This window comes from Temnothorax nylanderi, unplaced genomic scaffold, assembly GCF_030848795.1.
Source record: "Temnothorax nylanderi isolate EJ_2023f unplaced genomic scaffold, tnyl_v1.0 TNYL_tig0598_pilon, whole genome shotgun sequence".
In the NCBI taxonomy this organism is placed as follows: Eukaryota; Metazoa; Arthropoda; class Insecta; order Hymenoptera; family Formicidae; genus Temnothorax; species Temnothorax nylanderi.
This window is the reverse complement of record NW_027249660.1, coordinates 1-16,595: the sequence shown is the minus strand read 5'-3', so window position 1 is coordinate 16,595 and position 16,595 is coordinate 1. Positions and strand designations below refer to the sequence as shown.

Here is a 16,595-nt window from a genome sequence, read left to right as displayed (position 1 = left end):
GGGGTGGTGGCGGAGCCGTGGCGCGTTCCGACAGGCCACCCGTGCTGGGCCGTGGATACCACTGGCTCTGCCGCCGTGTATTGGAGGGACCTGCCTAACTCCCCTCCCCTGCTTGCCATGCGAGAGGGGTAGGGAATTCGTGGCGGTCAGATGGGGGCTCATCTCCGTCGTGAGTGTCTATGCCCCTCCGAGCTGGAGCCGGGCGGATTTTGGGAGGGTGCTGCACGACTTAGAAGTGTGCGTGCGCGGGCACCTCCTCATATCGTCCGGCAGGGTCATAGTAGGGGGGGATTTTAACTCCAAGAATCCACTCTGGGGCTCCCCCGCTGCTGACCTAAGAGGCCGTATCTTGGAGGGGTGGGCGTCGGGCCTAGGCCTGGTCCTGGTAAACAGGGGCCGGGCCAGCACGTGCGTACGCTGGAATGGATCGTCCATTGTCGATTTGACATGGGCGAGTCCCTCGGCCGCGCGAAGTATTGGGCACTGGGAGGTGTCAATAGGGACGGAAACCCTGTCCGACCACCGTCATATAACAATGGTGGTCGACGCCGCCTCCCAGGAGGTTCTGGCCCGACGCCGACAGTCGGAGAACGTAAGACGGAGATGGGCCCTGCGGAAGCTAAGCTCCGACCATCTACGTGCGGCGATACTGTGCCTTACGTGGATGGACGAGGAGGGGCCGCGCGACGACGGGGGGGAGTACGATGTGGACGACGAGGCGGATCGGCTGCAGGACATGATGTCCCGTGCCTGCGATGCTGCAATGCCTCGCGTCCGGAGGCTTCCCCCCAATCGCGCTACATACTGGTGGACGGATGACATCGCTGCTTTAAGGCGAGCATCCGTCCATCTCATGAGGGAGTGGCTCCGCGCGAAGGCGGGCCACGGAGATCGTGACGTGGAGGAAACCAGGGAGGCCTGGCGTGCTGCCCGCCAGGCCCTCTCCGGCGCGATTCGTGCGGCCAAGAAGCGCTCCTGGGGAGAGCTCCTCAGCTCCTTAGACGAGGATCCGTGGGGGCGCCCTTATAAATTGGTCCTCAACCGTTTGAGGCCATGGACGCCCCCGCTAACGGAAACCCTGGACCCCCGGTTCGCAGGGAGGGTAGTCGGAACCCTGTTCCCTGCGGGAGACAACGGTGCCGTCTTATTTCCGAGGACTCCAGCTCCCGAGTAGAGCGATGAACTGGGGGTCACGGGGGAGGAGCTGACAAGGGCTCTGAAACGGGTCAGGGGAGGTAAAGCTCCTGGCCCCGACGGAATCCCCGGGAGAGTATGGACCTTGGCCGCGGGGGGACTGACCGGCAGGTTACTGAGATTGTATACTCAGTGCCTTAAGGTCGGTCGGTTTCCCCACAAGTGGAAGCAGGCTAGCCTCGTGCTCCTACCTAAGGTGGGTAAACCCGCGGATTCCCCGCCCGCATACCATCCAATTTGCCTGCTGGACGAGGTAGGCAAAATTTTCGAGAGGATCATTGCCGAACGCCTCGTCCAGCACCTATCCCGGGAGGAGGGTACGGGCCTCTCCGAGGATCAATTCGGATTCCGCGCGGGCCGGTCGATAATTGACGCGATCACGCGCGTTATGGCCCGCGTGGAGGAGATCACGAGCCAGGGTGGGGTGGCTCTCGGCGTCAGGTTTGACGTCGAGAATGCTTTTAATTCCCTGCCCTGGCCGATGATAGGAGAGGCCCTAATACGTCTGGATGTACCGCCCTATTGATCGGGGCGATACAGGACTATTTCCGGGATAGGGGCTGCTTTACGTGGACGGTGAGGGAGTCCTGAGGGTCAGGATCGTGGGCTGCGGGGTACCGCAGGGGTCCGTATTGGGGCCCTTGCTCTGGATCATGGCCTACGACCTGGTCCTCCGGGTGGCTCTTCCCGCTGGCTGCTGGCTGTCCTGGTACGCGGATGACGTGTACCTGGGGGTCAGCGGGGAGACGTGGCAGGAGACGTTGAGGTTAGCCAACGTGGCAGCCGCTATGGTGGTGCGCGCAATAAAGGGGCTGGGCCTCCGAGTGGCCCCGCAAAAGACCCAAGCCTGCTGGTTTACAACCGGCTAAGGCGTGGCCCTGGCAGGCCGCGCAGGATCCTGACGGGTAGACCGGGTCGACCTGTCAGGGAACACAGTATGGTGTCTGCCGGGGCAGGGCGGGCTCTCCCTGGGGGCCTCTGCCTGGAAGTAGAGGAAGTCCGTGTCCCTATTACCCAGGAGATGAAGTATCTCGGGGTATGGTTGGGCGGCACAAGCAGCTTCAGTGCGCACGTCGACCGCGCAGTCCCCAAGGCGAAGGCTATGGCCAACAGCCTGGCCAGGCTGTTGCCGAACTTGGGGGGCGCGGGCGGACACGTGCGTCGCCTGTATGCTATGACGGTCCACTCTGTACTCTTGTACGGAGCGCCGGTATGGTCAGATAGGGTCGCAGAGAATCCGGCACTCTGCGGAAAGCTCGCGGGTGTCCAGCGCCTGATTGCGCAACGGGCATCGCGAGCCTACAGGACCGTCTCGCATATCGGGGCGACTGCCCTCGTGGGAATCCCCCCGATCGAACTCCTCGCAAAGAGGCAAGCGAGGATATATCGGGGAATTCAGGAGGTGAAGGCGAACCTTGGTGAGGTTGCGCCGAGGGTGAGGGCAGCGCTGGGGCTGCGAGAAACGGAGGCCATGCTCCAGGAGTGGGAGGAGAAGCTTCTGGATCCACGCATGGTCTCCGGCAGGAGGATCAGGGAGGCCGTCCAACCCGTCCTGCACGGTTGGGCAGGACGAAAGGGACGCGGACTCACATTTCATTCGACACAGGTGCTCACCGGGCATGGCTGCTTCGGTGAGTTCCTGTGTCGAATTGGTAAGGAACGCACCACCGGCTGTCACCACTGTCCGGAGGCAGTGGACACGGCGCAGCACACCCTCGAGTGGTGTCCCGCATGGGACGAGGAGCGCCGTGTCCTCCGGACGGTGATCGGTAACGATCTCTCCCCCCCCCGGCTGTCTTGCAGGCGGCAGTTGGGGCACAAGGGGATGAGAAATGGCGCGCTTTTACCTCCTTCTGCGGCCAAGTCATGGCCCAGAAGGAGGCTGCCGAGCGCATCAGGAGGGGGGAGATTGCCCTTCCTGATAACGGTGATAGAGGCGGGGGTGGTGGACAGCCACCACAAACCCCGCGAAGACGGAGGCAACCACAGCCAGGTCGCCGCCGTCGCGGAGGAGGCAGCGGGGGTGGGCGTCGCAATCGCGACTCGACCTGCCCACGCGCACAAACGCGCCGCCGTCGTACGGTTCGAGGCGGCGCTGGGGGAGCTCTGCCCCCTTCCACACACCGGGGGGCGGACGGCGACGATGGGAAGAGCAGCAGCAGCGGAGGGCCGAGGATGCCGCGTCAGCGTGGTGGTCGACGCCCACTCGTGTGGTCCTCCTTCTCAGAGGGGGAGGTAGGATGACGTGGGGGGATGGGAATGGACACTCCACCGTGAGAGAGAAGGGGGCCGCGCGACGGGTGCAGTAGGCCTTTAAAGGCCTGCTCCCCACTCCTTCTGGGGTGGGAACGCCGTTGGCGCGGTCGGAGTTTTGGTGGCTCTGTCCTTTCCCAATTTTCCCTCCCTGGCTGGTCCACTGCTTCCCATGTCAGGGGGGGGGGGGCAGTGGTTCGGATAAAGGATAGACTCGGCTCCCCTACACTGTGTGGGGAGCCGAGCTGGGGGCGCAGGCGAGTGGGCGGGAGACCACTCGTCCGCCGATAGTCCCCCGCGCGAGGGGTAGCGGGTTGGGGCTGGTGCCCCCTTAACCCGCTACAAACAGGAAAAAAATAGGCCCAGGTTTCGGGGTACATTGTGCCCCAGGACAGGCGCCCAAGTTATAGGGCGCGGCGCGGGGGGGGGGGGTCCCGGACGAATCAGTGCGTTTCCCGGGGCCCCCTTTCCAACGCGGAAAACGCGCCGCGAAGGACACCCGCGGGGTTTTAGTCGGTAAGAATCCGACACTCCCCTCGCCTCGCTCCCGGAGGCGGGGGGGTCTTCCCCCTCTCATAGCGAGGGGGCTACCGGTCAGTACTGGCCGGTAGTAGAAGATTTTCCCGCGTTAAAAAAAAAGGCATTTCACCAGGGTCGGGTTGAGGATCTTCCTCATAGGACCGCTCAAATTACTCGACTTTTCGGCGACTTTGTCGATTCCTCTTAGGCTCTCTACGATGAGTCCTGGAATCTCCAGGGTCGGAGCGTATCTGAGCCTCTCTGCTTCCTGGGTCTCCATGATCCGTCTATTTTTTGACAGATCGGGAGGGATCGTAGGGTTCTCTATGTCCCTGATCGTTTTTTGGACCTGGGCGAGTTCCCTTCTGCTCCTAGTGAGTTTCCGCTCAAGTCCAATTCCCGTTGTTACTGGGCGCCCTGGTCTGCGAAGAAGCTTGGTGCAGTGTTCGCACCGCACCTCTATATCCGCGTTGCCGTCATCGTTCGTGAGAGCGGAGTTCAGCTCCTCGCCACCCTCCTCGTCCGTCTGACTGGCCATTTCCTCATCCGAATCCTGGATGACGACGGAATCGCGACCTCCTACTGTGTTGTCCGTCGACGGGCTTGCTTCCCGCAGCGTGCTCCTCGACCTTGACCTCTCCTTCTTCCCTTCCTCGTCCGGACCATCCGTTTTGTTCCTGGTTCGAGAGACCCTGGTTTTACTCGCGGTGCCCTGCGAGGGGGGAGCGGCAGCTCGAGTGGGTATACGTAAGCTGCTCCTTGCCAACTTAGTGCTCGCTGGCCCGGATGTGCATCCGGGTTTCAGCGTGCGCGAGCTACTCGCACTCCTATCGGAGTTCTTAACCTTCCCTGCCTGTGGCAAAGGGGTTGCAGCGCCCCGCTGCGTATCTGGACGCGACCGCAACTTGGCGGTGTTTCCAGCCAGCGAGGGATCGGCCGAGAACTCTCGATCCCGGTCCCCCGCACTCCCTAAGCTCGTTTGATTAGTAAGAGGGGTTATAGGTTCCATGAATGTAAACTCTCCCTAGACCCCCTGCGGCTCCACCGGCCAGGGCGTACCCTCACCGACCGGCCCAACGTGGACCGACCGGGCCCCGAGTTCCCCCGGGGGGCCGGCTACACCATAGCCCCGGGGATGTATCATCCGGGGCGGGTCCCTGGGTTTACCCCTTACACACCCGCGGGCGAGGCCCATCAAGGGGCCACCGCACCGCGAGCTTTCGGGGGTCCCCCACCTCCGACAGTGGGGGCACCGCAGGGGGCGTCGCCACACGCGGGAGAGAGATCCCCCCGCCGTTCAGGGTGTAGGAGGCCGCAACCCCTCCATCACTCCTCCCGACGTAGGGAACAGCTTAAGAGCCCGGGTCGCCGGCCGAGGTAACCTCCGCACCGGCGACCCTTATGCCGCTCGTCGACAGACTTAGGGTAGGGGGAGCCCCCACCATACACCTCCCGCGCGCTAAGCCAGCGGGGGCGGATCCGGCCGAGCCATGCTCGATCCCGGTCCCTCCCCCCCGCCGCCGCCCGTGAGAGGCCAGGGCACAGGATGCTCCCCCAGGTGAGGCGGTCATTTGTCGACGAGCCTCGACTCGCGCTGTCGGCCCTTACGTCCGACAGCCAGACCCGCCGGCCCCAACCTTGGAATGTCCGAGTGGCCCGGCGAGTCTACCTCCTGGGTCGCCCCGGCCCCGACCTCGGAATACGTCCGAGCGGCCCGGGACGACCCTCCGCGCCAGCACTGTGGGTTTTCATGACCTCGGTGTACCACCCGCCGGTCGACGCCAACCGGAGGGATCCGACCATCCCCCCCGCGAGCTAAGCGAGAGGACTGGCCGAGCAAAAGCTCGATCACGGTCCCCCGCCGTCCGCGAGGACAGGTGTATATGGATCCCCCAGCGGACGCCACCGACTGGTTGCCCCGCGCGTCACCACCGGTCCACTTGCCGGTGGCGAGAACATCATCGGCCCTAACCGGGAAACGTCCCGGCGGCCCGGTGTGCCCCTCCTCCCTGGGTTGTCGGGCCCCGATCTCGGATCAATTCCGAGCGGCACGGACAACCCCGGTGAGCCCGCAATCCCAGGATCTGCCGGAGCACCGGCGTGCAATTATCCTGAGACTGTCCCCCATCCAGCCGGAGCACCGGCGTGCAATGGATGGAGGAAGGCCCATCCCGTCCCGTTTGCCGGTGGAAGCATAACAAGCCCCTAACGGTCCCGGCAGACCGGGCGTTTGAAGTCAGGGTCGCCATACCCTACCGGCTGTTGGAATCTGGTTGGCCGAAGCCAGACCCAGACTCCTAAGCAGGGCAGCCGGTCCCCCGGTTTTCTGTCAGGGTTTTCCTTCCCTTAGGACGGTTGGGGGAGCAAAGGCTCGTCCCTCACGGCTCCGCCCGAGCCGGACAGTTATTTATAAAGGTAGTCTGCCTCGCGAGCCCTGAAGGACTCCCCAGTCCTCGCCAGTTCGAAAACTGACGAAGATTACGGTGCTGGCGTGCTCGGGTACCCCGGGTGCGCAAGACCCGTAGTGGGGAAGGCTCCTAGGGACTCCTAAGAGTCCCCGGTGGCCTCCCCCACCCCCTGGGGGGTGTAAGAAGCCTTCCTATATGGTTAAAATTCACTTTGATCCAGTATTTAAGAAATTTACATTTCAAGGTCAAGATCCGTAGTTTACGTATTATTTTAACGAGATTTAAGTTCTTGGTAACAAAAGGAATCCAACGAACCATCATTTATTCAAATCGAGCCATTATTATAGATTTCTATAAAATTTTGCAAATTAATTAATTATCGATAATTATGCGTATATGATTGCATAAAAGACATTGTAAGAAGATAAGAAATACATTCCTGAAGTCAGAATTGCATAAATATAAGCGTATGAAGATTTCATTGTCATAGGTCAGTTACCTGATATTTTGAATTAGGTTAGGTTGTAACCGGACGGTACGAGTTGAGCCCAATTCCGGCGGATAATATTCCTATCAAACGGTCGCCACTCGGTTTGACCTTTGACTACCGAGAAGGTAAGTTTGCATCAACGCCCCGATTCTTAACAAGACGCTAATATTCTTTCTTTGTTTCAGACTGATGTCCCTGATGGATCACTGTTGCTGCTACCCGTCTCCAGATCCTCGCCTATTCGCATACTGGATAATGGTGAGTATGGATAACTATATCCTACTAATTATTATTTTTTGTTTTAGATCGGCGCCCAGGATGGATCACTGTCGCTGCTACCCGTTTCCGGATCCTCGCCTTACCGCATACCGGATTAAGGTAAGTCTCGATAATTATTATTTTAATTGTGTACTAATACTTTTCTTCTGTTTCAGGTTCCTGCCCAGGATGGATCGTCGCTGCTGCTGAACTTCCCCGGATCCTCGCTTCATATCGCATACCGGATTGCCGCTGGACAACGATGGATCATCGCCAAAGGACAAGGTAAGTAGAAGGTCAGTATAGTTAATTTTATAATTAATCTTGAGACTTTGTTTCAGAATTAATTATTCTTTAATTGTAGATCATTATTTCAACTCTGCAGGCCGTTTTACAATTATCATAAAGGTGCTTCATAACGATGGTATTGCGCCTCGGTGTGGATTGCGCTTTTTCAATAAAAGTTGCACAATTGATTAATTTGCGTATCTCGGCTTATTAGCTTCGTCGATACAATGCCTTTTATCAAGATAATTAATTTCGCCAGAGTGCCCGATGCCCCGTGGCAATCACTCCAAGATCACGTGACACATACGTGATTATCACTCTCTCATACAATGTTCGTGCGCACAATTAACGCTGGAGGGTCCGGTTGTTTATTACAATAATTAACACCATCCGCACAATATTTTGTATCCGCGTAACCCAATGCTCGCGGTTGTTATATACTCGATATGCACTTCCGTTAGTTAACAATGTATCCGAATTTCAACTCGACGTTTTCGGCTAACACTCGATTGCATTTGGCAACTCGGTGCCCCTCGCTATTGTTAAGGGTCGGCAGGAGACCCAGGCAAACTCCGAATTGATATTGGAGACCTCGTGTGGTGACAACGCGAAACTCCGGTTTCAGTGTTACCAACGTTGAAAAATTGCTCACGCGGACGCACGGTAGAGAGACATATGCTAGACTCCATAGACGCGGCAACGCCGCACCGTGCGGCGTTGCCGCGTCTATGCGGAGAGCAATACGGCCTGAAAATGCTTTCTGGCCGTCCGTAGCAGAAGGCAGTAACGTACCAAGGCTAACAAGCACCCTCTTTTTATAAATTACATATATTCTTATGCACACATGTGCGTATATATATATAATATGCGTCTAATTATTATGTGTATGTTTATAATTGTCTGATGACAAATAATAACAGTAGCATAATTGAGAATGTGAATTAGTATACATAGTATGTATTGACGCGGGTACTTATTAGACTTGACAATTTACTGCATCTCTTGCACCTCTAATAATTTTTTTTCTTATAATGTAAATGAATGATGTAAAACTCTTTCAAAGGATCTATCCATTCTTGATGGGGTAAAATAATAACTTCTATAACAAATACAATAAATATTAAATTTATAGTATTGATTTATAGAACTAAGGCCGTAGCCGGATAAGAAGGGTCAATGTGCCCCCACACGGATCATGCTCATTTTTTTTTGCTTTGATTGCTATCAGTGTCTCTTACAATTTAGTCAAATATTAGCCTTTAACATTGAACTGTTTTGCTGTAAAAAAAAAATTTTTCGAAAATAATTCATATCTTTTGATCGGCTTTACCGATTTTGATGAAATTTTAATATGTTGTAGATATCATTGAGACACATTTGTGGAAAATTCGGGAAAGGTTTCTGATGACAGAAACATTAATAAAAAAAAATAAATTAATGTTCTTGATTTTTTTCAGTCGCGATATCTTTCTTGTACAATTACGAAAAAATTTTTCTAGAATCTTGGAGTAGTTTCCTATCGGACATAATTTTTTGGAAGCAATAAACTGGGTAGGTGGTACTTTTAAAAAATAAAGTATCTTTTTATTTTTTAAAAATATGATATGCTTTTGGTACGATTACCATATATTTTATGTAGAATTTTGGGATAGTATTCTACAACAAGTAATTTTTTCGAACTAATAAAATGGGTGAAAAGTACTTAAAAAAAAACAAAATATTTTTTTCAAAATTATCACAGCTTTTTGGTACTATCGCCATATTTTTGTTTAAAACATGAATCTATAAGTTAAAATTGGGTAATTATTCAGTTTACACCCCTCACCTCCGATTTTGATGAACTTAGGCTTAATCGACGCGTTTTTGTACGAAACGAAAGAATCTGGCAGAAAAAAGTGTCGCTCTGCCTCGCGACGCGAGATATTAAACGTTAAAGTTGACAGGAATCAGGTTATGATTCCCGTCATACCGACGAGATATCGCAACACTGAACATGCCCTGCGGCCACATACGCATGCTCAGTGGCCGCACGCGCATGCTCAGTGGCCGCACGCGCATGCAAAACTGCGCCAATTTTAAATATGATGACTGGTCAATCATGCGGAATAATCAAGCGTCTTAATTCAAGCAGTTAGGTATCACGCTGGGAGTTTGTTTAGTTTTATTATGCGGGGGAAGGGGCACCGCCGCAGGCTACTTCTATGTAAAAATCACAACTTCTATAAAGCAGGGCATATACTACGTGTGTGTGCCCTGCTTTAACGAAAATCACAACTTCTATAAAGCAGGGCATACACACGTGTGTGTGTGCCCTGCTTTAACGAAAATCACAACTTCTATAAAGCAGGGCACACACACACGTGTGTATGTCCTGCTTTATAGAAGTTGTGATTTTCGTTAAAGCAGGGCACACACACACGTGTGTATGCCTGCTTTATAGAAGTTGTGATTTTCGTTAAAGCAGGGCACACACACACGTGTGTATGCCCTGCTTTATAGAAGTTGTGATTTTCGTTAAAGCAGGGCACACACACGTAGTATATGCCCTGCTTTATAGAAGTTGTGATTTTTACATAAAAGTAGCCTGCGGCGGAACCCCTTCCCCCGCATAATAAAACTAAACAAACTCCCAGCGTGATACCTAACTGCTTGAATCAAGACGCTTGGTTATTCCGCACGATTGACCAGTCAATAGTCATCATATTTAAAATTGGCGCACTTTTGCATGCGCGTGCGGCCACTGAGCATGCGCATATGGCCGCAGAGCACGTTCAGTGTTGCTACATCTCGTCGGTATGACGGGAATCATAACCTGATTCTTGTCAACTTTAACTGTTAATATCTCGCTTCGCGTGGCAGAGCGACACTTTTTTCTGCCAGATTCGGTCGTTTTGAGCAAAAACGCGTCGATTAAGCCTAAGTACATCAAAATCGGAGGTGAGGGGTGTAAACTGAATAATTACCGAATCTTGGAATGGAATCCTACAACAAGTAATTTTCCGGAATCGATTAAATAAATAGGTGCAAGTACTAAAAAAATAATAAAATAAAGTAAATTGAAATAATTATAAAAGAATAAACTATAATCGTATTAAATCAAATGTTTTTAATGAAGTACACATACACATTCGTTCACATTATCACTCTCATACTATACAGTTATATTTATATGGATGAACTAATCTTGAAGATCATCACTATCTTCATTGATAATAGGCGTGATGCCGTCTGTTTTAAATATATTTAAATATAAAATATATAATATATTAAATAAAATAAATAAAATAAAATAAAAAAATAAAAATAAAAAATAAAATAAAATAAAATAAAAAAATATTAAATATATAAATACTAAATATATTTATAAATATATTTAAAACAGCCGGCATCACGCCTATTATCAATAAAGATAGTGATGAAGATTAGTCTATCTATATGAATATAACTATAAATAGTGTAAATAATAGTATGAGAGTGATTATGTGAACGAATGTGTATGTATACTTCATTATTTTGAGTGAATGTGTACGTGTATGTGTATGTGTACTTCATTAATAAACATTTGATTTAATACGATTAAAGTTTATCATTTTATAATTATTTCAATTTACTTTATTTTATTATTTTTTTAGTACCTGCACCTATTTATTTAATCGATTCCGGAAAATTACTTGTTGTAGGATTCCATTCCAATATTCTAAACAAAAATATGGCGATGGTACCAAAATAACTGATAATTTTGAAAAAAAATACTTTGTTTTTTAAAGTACCTTCTACCCATTTCATTGCAGGGTTGGCATGTTTTAAACAATTTGTTTAAAACTGTCTGATTAAAACTGATTTAAAACAGTGGACACTGTTTTAAACATTTTTGTTTTAAACAGTTTTAAACTACTGTTTAGAACTGTTTAAAACACTGCAATTAAAAACATGTGATTATTTAGAAAAAATTGCAAAAAAAACAAAAACTAAACTTTTATTTAGTTTTTTATCTATATTATTTATGTAGCATATAAATATAAAGATATATATACTAAAATAAAAATTAAAAATGATAAGATGGGTATTATTCTATTATTTTAGCAGAATATTTATTTTTAGATATTAAATAACAGTCATCACAATAAAGACTACTTAACTTAGTAGATATTGAATGACTTTACATTTTAGCAGTTTAAAATAATAGTACATAGCAGGTACATTTTAGCATTTTAAAGTAATAGTGTATAGCAGGTAGCAGGTCAGTAGTTCGTAGTTGTAGTTATTGATATTTAATATATTCAATTAATCTTTATTTCACTCCCCTTCCGGGGTTGGAAAGGCGTTTTTTTCAGTAAAAACGTTCCCAAAAACCTTTACAATTTCTGCTATACAAATAAAATCATATACATTATACATTCAATCATTAATCATATACATTTTATATCTATAATATAATTTTTCTTATTTCTTCTTTCCCCGACCTGGTCATTGAGCGACCTCACATCTCATTTCCCTTCCCTTCGTCTTCCATCCGGCACCCTTCTGGTCATCTCTTTCAGTTTCCTTTAATTCCGCACCCCTCTGACTTCCTTCTTTCTGTCACTGCTCTTCCCTTTTCTTTCCGGCTCTCTCCCTCCTCTTGTTCGACGCCTTCCTTCTTTCTTATTCTACGTTCACTCTGCAAATAACTGTATTAAAGATTATTCTTACAATCTTACCTCCTTCTCCCCTTCCTCTCCCTTAATGCTTCTCTCTTTATCTCCCTTCATCTCTCCTTTCCATCCTAAATTTCTCCTATTCTTTTTTCTTCCTATCTGCTTCGTCCTCGTCCGTATCCATAAGGGCTTAACGGCGCGCCTTATTTCTCACAGCCTCCGCCGTTAACGTTTTCCATTTTTTAAATTTTGGCAACGTTATTTATATATTTACAGTTTAATGTTACGCTAGCGAAAAATTTAAATGCCTGATAGCGTTTTTCTTTGGCAGAACTGGTGCGCACTCAGTGCACATTAAAGCCGTCGCACACAAATCAACGTAAAGTGTATGTTTAATATAAACGGGTTAAGTCACGAAAGCCTCTATACTTTATTGTACTATTTGGTAAAATATGTATTGGGTATTTTATCAATCAAAATATTAGCATTTTACTTTAAATATTAAAGATTAAATCAGTGTACAACGGCTTTAATGTGCACTGAGTGCGCACTAGTTCTGCCAATGAAAAACGCTATGACATTATTATTACTTATGGATGCTCCGCACATATTTTAAATCTTCTTGCATAGATCAAAGCTATCAAGTGTTTTTTTGCTTGTTTAAAACATGTTTTTTTTGTTTAAAACCTGTTTTTTTTATACCTTAGTTTAAAACACAAATAAAACATAAAACATTGTTTTAAACAAAAAAACAATGTTTTTTGTTTAAAATAAAAAAAACATGTTTTTTGCCAACCCTGTTAGAATGTATACTCACCGATCGCAAAAGTATTTCTGACCACGGTGCCTGTTGATTTGCGAGCTCACGAGGCGGGATAGGTTCTTGATCCACGCAAAATGCCCACCATTGTTGTCTCGTGGGTCCTGCACGTACAGCAGATTTACATGTCTGTCCATCTTTCGACCAGTAACCCGTATTGGCAGGATAGCAAGTTCCTTGTTTTTTTTCTCGATGCTGAAGACGTTGATTGATATATCGTTGTGATTTTCAAACTGTTTAATTTGATCCATCGTCATTGGAAACTCAATGTCTGTAAGATTTAGCACCGACGTGTAATGAGGATACGACGATTCCCGTTCTGCATTTCTTTGGGCTGGATGCAGAGCAGCCACCACTGACCATGCGAAACATGCATTATCCATTGATCGCACATTTATCACCGCTCTCTTCAATTTAATTTCTCGCGGTATTTCTACAAAACACATTTTATTACACGATCCTCTTCCTGACACACTTTATTGTACTCACGACTTCCAATTCTCGACTACTGAGCGTATGTCCCAGATTCGTCATTTTATATTCTACTAATAATGCATCGTTTGCTTTTTTATCATATCTAATTTCACCGTGATCTCAGCATCCGTACATTTGCGCCTTCCGAAAAAATGCAAAATTTGCAGTTTTACACGTGTGTGATGAAATCATTGCGGGACACGTATGTTCTTGAAAACGATATCGCGCCATTGACTTTCGGTGATTTGATCTGTATCAATGCAGCAGCCGTACATCGGCGCTATTTGCAAAATTTGCAGTTTTGCACGTGTTCGATGAAATCATCGAGACACGTCGCGACATGTTCTTGAAAATGATATTGCGCCATTGACTTATGTGAAATTGCAAAATTTGCAGTTTTGCATGTGTTCGATGAAATCATCGCGAGACACGTAAAACACGTCTTGAAAAAAAAATCATATTTGATGCTATTGCCCGATGATGAGGCGATCTCATTACGAATGTTCTTGACAAAGATATCACATTTAACATATATGTGGATTGTGGTGGTGGTGGTCACCATGCAGCAGCCGTACATTGGCGCTATTTGCAAGATTCACATTTTTGTATGTATAAATAGTCTACGAGGATTCTAGCGCGCGCAGTCAAGAGTTTGATACGGTTCGAGTACGTCACAAACAGCCTCCAGATACGATGAACACTCACGGTGTGAACTACTACGTTCCGATTCAGGATGAAACGTGCGAGAAACAGCACAATGAGTAAGTACTGCTAATTTTCGTATATACTTGTGCAAAAAAAAACTTTTATAAACATAATTGTATTTTTTCAGTTTTGATAAACCCCGTTATACGCCTCGTATTTTGGGAAGGAGATTTGCCTTGACATCGACAGCGTATAAATTTTTGGATGTTGGAATCAACGTGGGACCTATGTCCTCTGTGGATATACTTATTGGTGATAACCGAGGCAATCGGATAATTCTGCCTCATGCAACGTGGGTGACATTCATCGAAAAACGTGCAGATATTCAGCGACTCGTGCAGTCACCAGCGCCATCATCGCTAGCGTTTCGAGATCTGGAACTCGTTAAAATACGTGACGCAGATATTGTAAAATTGACATCGTGCGACACCAGCTTGTACATGAAACCGTCAACCGTACTCCTCCTGTTCGAACTAGAACATTGCGTCGAGAATGTGTATTTTTAACTATGCCAAAATGTTCATGGCGTAAGTGAAAAATTTAAACAATTTGTAACCATTTTACGCCAAAATTGTATCACCAATAAATGTAATGCAGTTAGAATCTTGCATGAATTTTATGATAAAAATTCAATTATTGATTGTGAACTGTTGGCGTATGCTGCAGATAATATTATACACGATGCATTACATGAGAAATAAATGTATATTAAAATGCATATCACTGTATCTAAAATTATCTTTCCTTCTGTCTACCGTTCCCTTGTCCACCGTCAGCGGTTTAGAATTACAGAGCGGTAACTCTCGATAAGAATGCGCGTGCCGCACTCGTCGCGCGATCATTAAACGTTTTTCTCATCTGTCTCATATAAATTATTAAATATTCTTCCTCTTATTTCCAATAAATAAATCACTTAAAATAATATAAAAATGATCTAACTATAATGGGTGACGGGAGCGAGAAGACGTGCGCGAACGGGGAATTTTTCCAAGCCCGTCCTTTTCGATATGTATGCGTGTTTTTGTAAAGCTTATTACGGATACGACTGCTTCGATACGCTTTGCACCGTGGTTACATTCCTGACAAAAGGACCTTTTGTTATCATCGATTACTCGCGACAAAACGAATCTGTCAAGAGCGCCACCGTGGATGTGCGAATAGAATTTGACTGCAAAGAGAATGTACCGGCAAATACTACCGCCTATTGTCTCATCTTGCATGATCACGTAATCGAATACTGTCCATTGTCGAACGTAGTGCGCAAAATCATGTAAATTGCAATATCAGCGGGTATTGCGATATAAGAAGCACTGATGTACCGCGATAAGATACAGATTGCTCCGTCGTTTCGTCATGATCGTACCAACGTTTGTCGATCTGCAAGGCTTCACCGTCGGGATGAAATTTGTCGTAAAGGAGGTGGCGGTTCTGAGAAACGGGACCGTTTTGGCGCATTACATTTTTACATGTCCCATGCCATGGAGTCTCCTCATGAAATCCGACAAATCATGCGCTTCTTGGTTGATTGCAAATCACCATGGACTACGATGGGAGGATGGAAACGTGTCATACAGCATGGCGAAACATTTAATTACATCGGCCGTGCTTGGAGAGGGCGACGAGACGTCGACTCTTGTGTACGTCAAGGGATGCCAGAAACGAGAATGGCTGGTGGATCTACTTGAGAATAAAGCTAGAAAAAATCTAAACATTGAGACTTTGGATGCCGATTACGAAGATATCGAATCTTTAAATAATCTAGATGTTACTAATACTATAAGATGTGAAAAACATGTTAAGAATTGCGCATTACAAAATGTATTAAAAATATTTAACTGGTGGTCGCGACACCAGAAAAAATTATGATTTTTTAAATAAACTATATATATGTATATATAAAATGTTTTATTTCCTTTTTCCCACATAGTTTGTAGTATAATATGGATGTTTTAGCTGTTCTCAAAAGCTGTTTTAGCTGTTCAAAAGCTGTTTTTTAGTTGTTTGATAGTTGTTTGATAGCTGTTTTAGTTGTTTTTAATTGTTTGATAGCTGTTTGATAGTTGTTTTTAGTTGTTTTTAGTTGTTTTTAAAGATGTTTTTAGTTGTTTGATAGTTGTTTGATAGCTGTTTTTAAAGCTGTTTTAGTTGTTTTTTAGTTGTTTGATAGCTGTTTGATAGTTGTTTTTAGTTGTTTTTAAAGATGTTTTAGTTGTTTGATAGCTGTTTTTAAAGATGTTTTAGTTGTTTGATAGCTGTTTTTAGTTGTTTGATAGCTGTTTTTTAGTTGTTTTTAGTTGTTTTTAAAGATGTTTTAGTTGTTTGATAGCTGTTCAATAGCTCTCTTTTTTCTCGCGAGGATTATTTTCGCATAACATAATATGCCACAGATAATCACGCGCATCCTCGCTTCTCATTATATTCGATAGCGGTTCAGAGTATCCACCCGCGATTGCAAGATGCAACGGTAAGTAGAAGATTATTTTTTATGACAGCTAGTTTTTTTCAATGCCGCAGATAAATCACGTACAACCCTCTCTCTACATTTTCGT

At 47.1% G+C, this 16,595-nt stretch overlaps 1 pseudogene; it reads left to right on the top strand.

Annotated features, from left to right (window-relative positions):
• Nucleotides 1-5,849: 5,849 nt before the first annotated feature.
• LOC139784224 (uncharacterized) lies at nt 5,850-14,747 on the top strand (annotated as a pseudogene).
• The last annotated feature ends 1,848 nt before the right edge of the window (nt 14,748-16,595 follow it).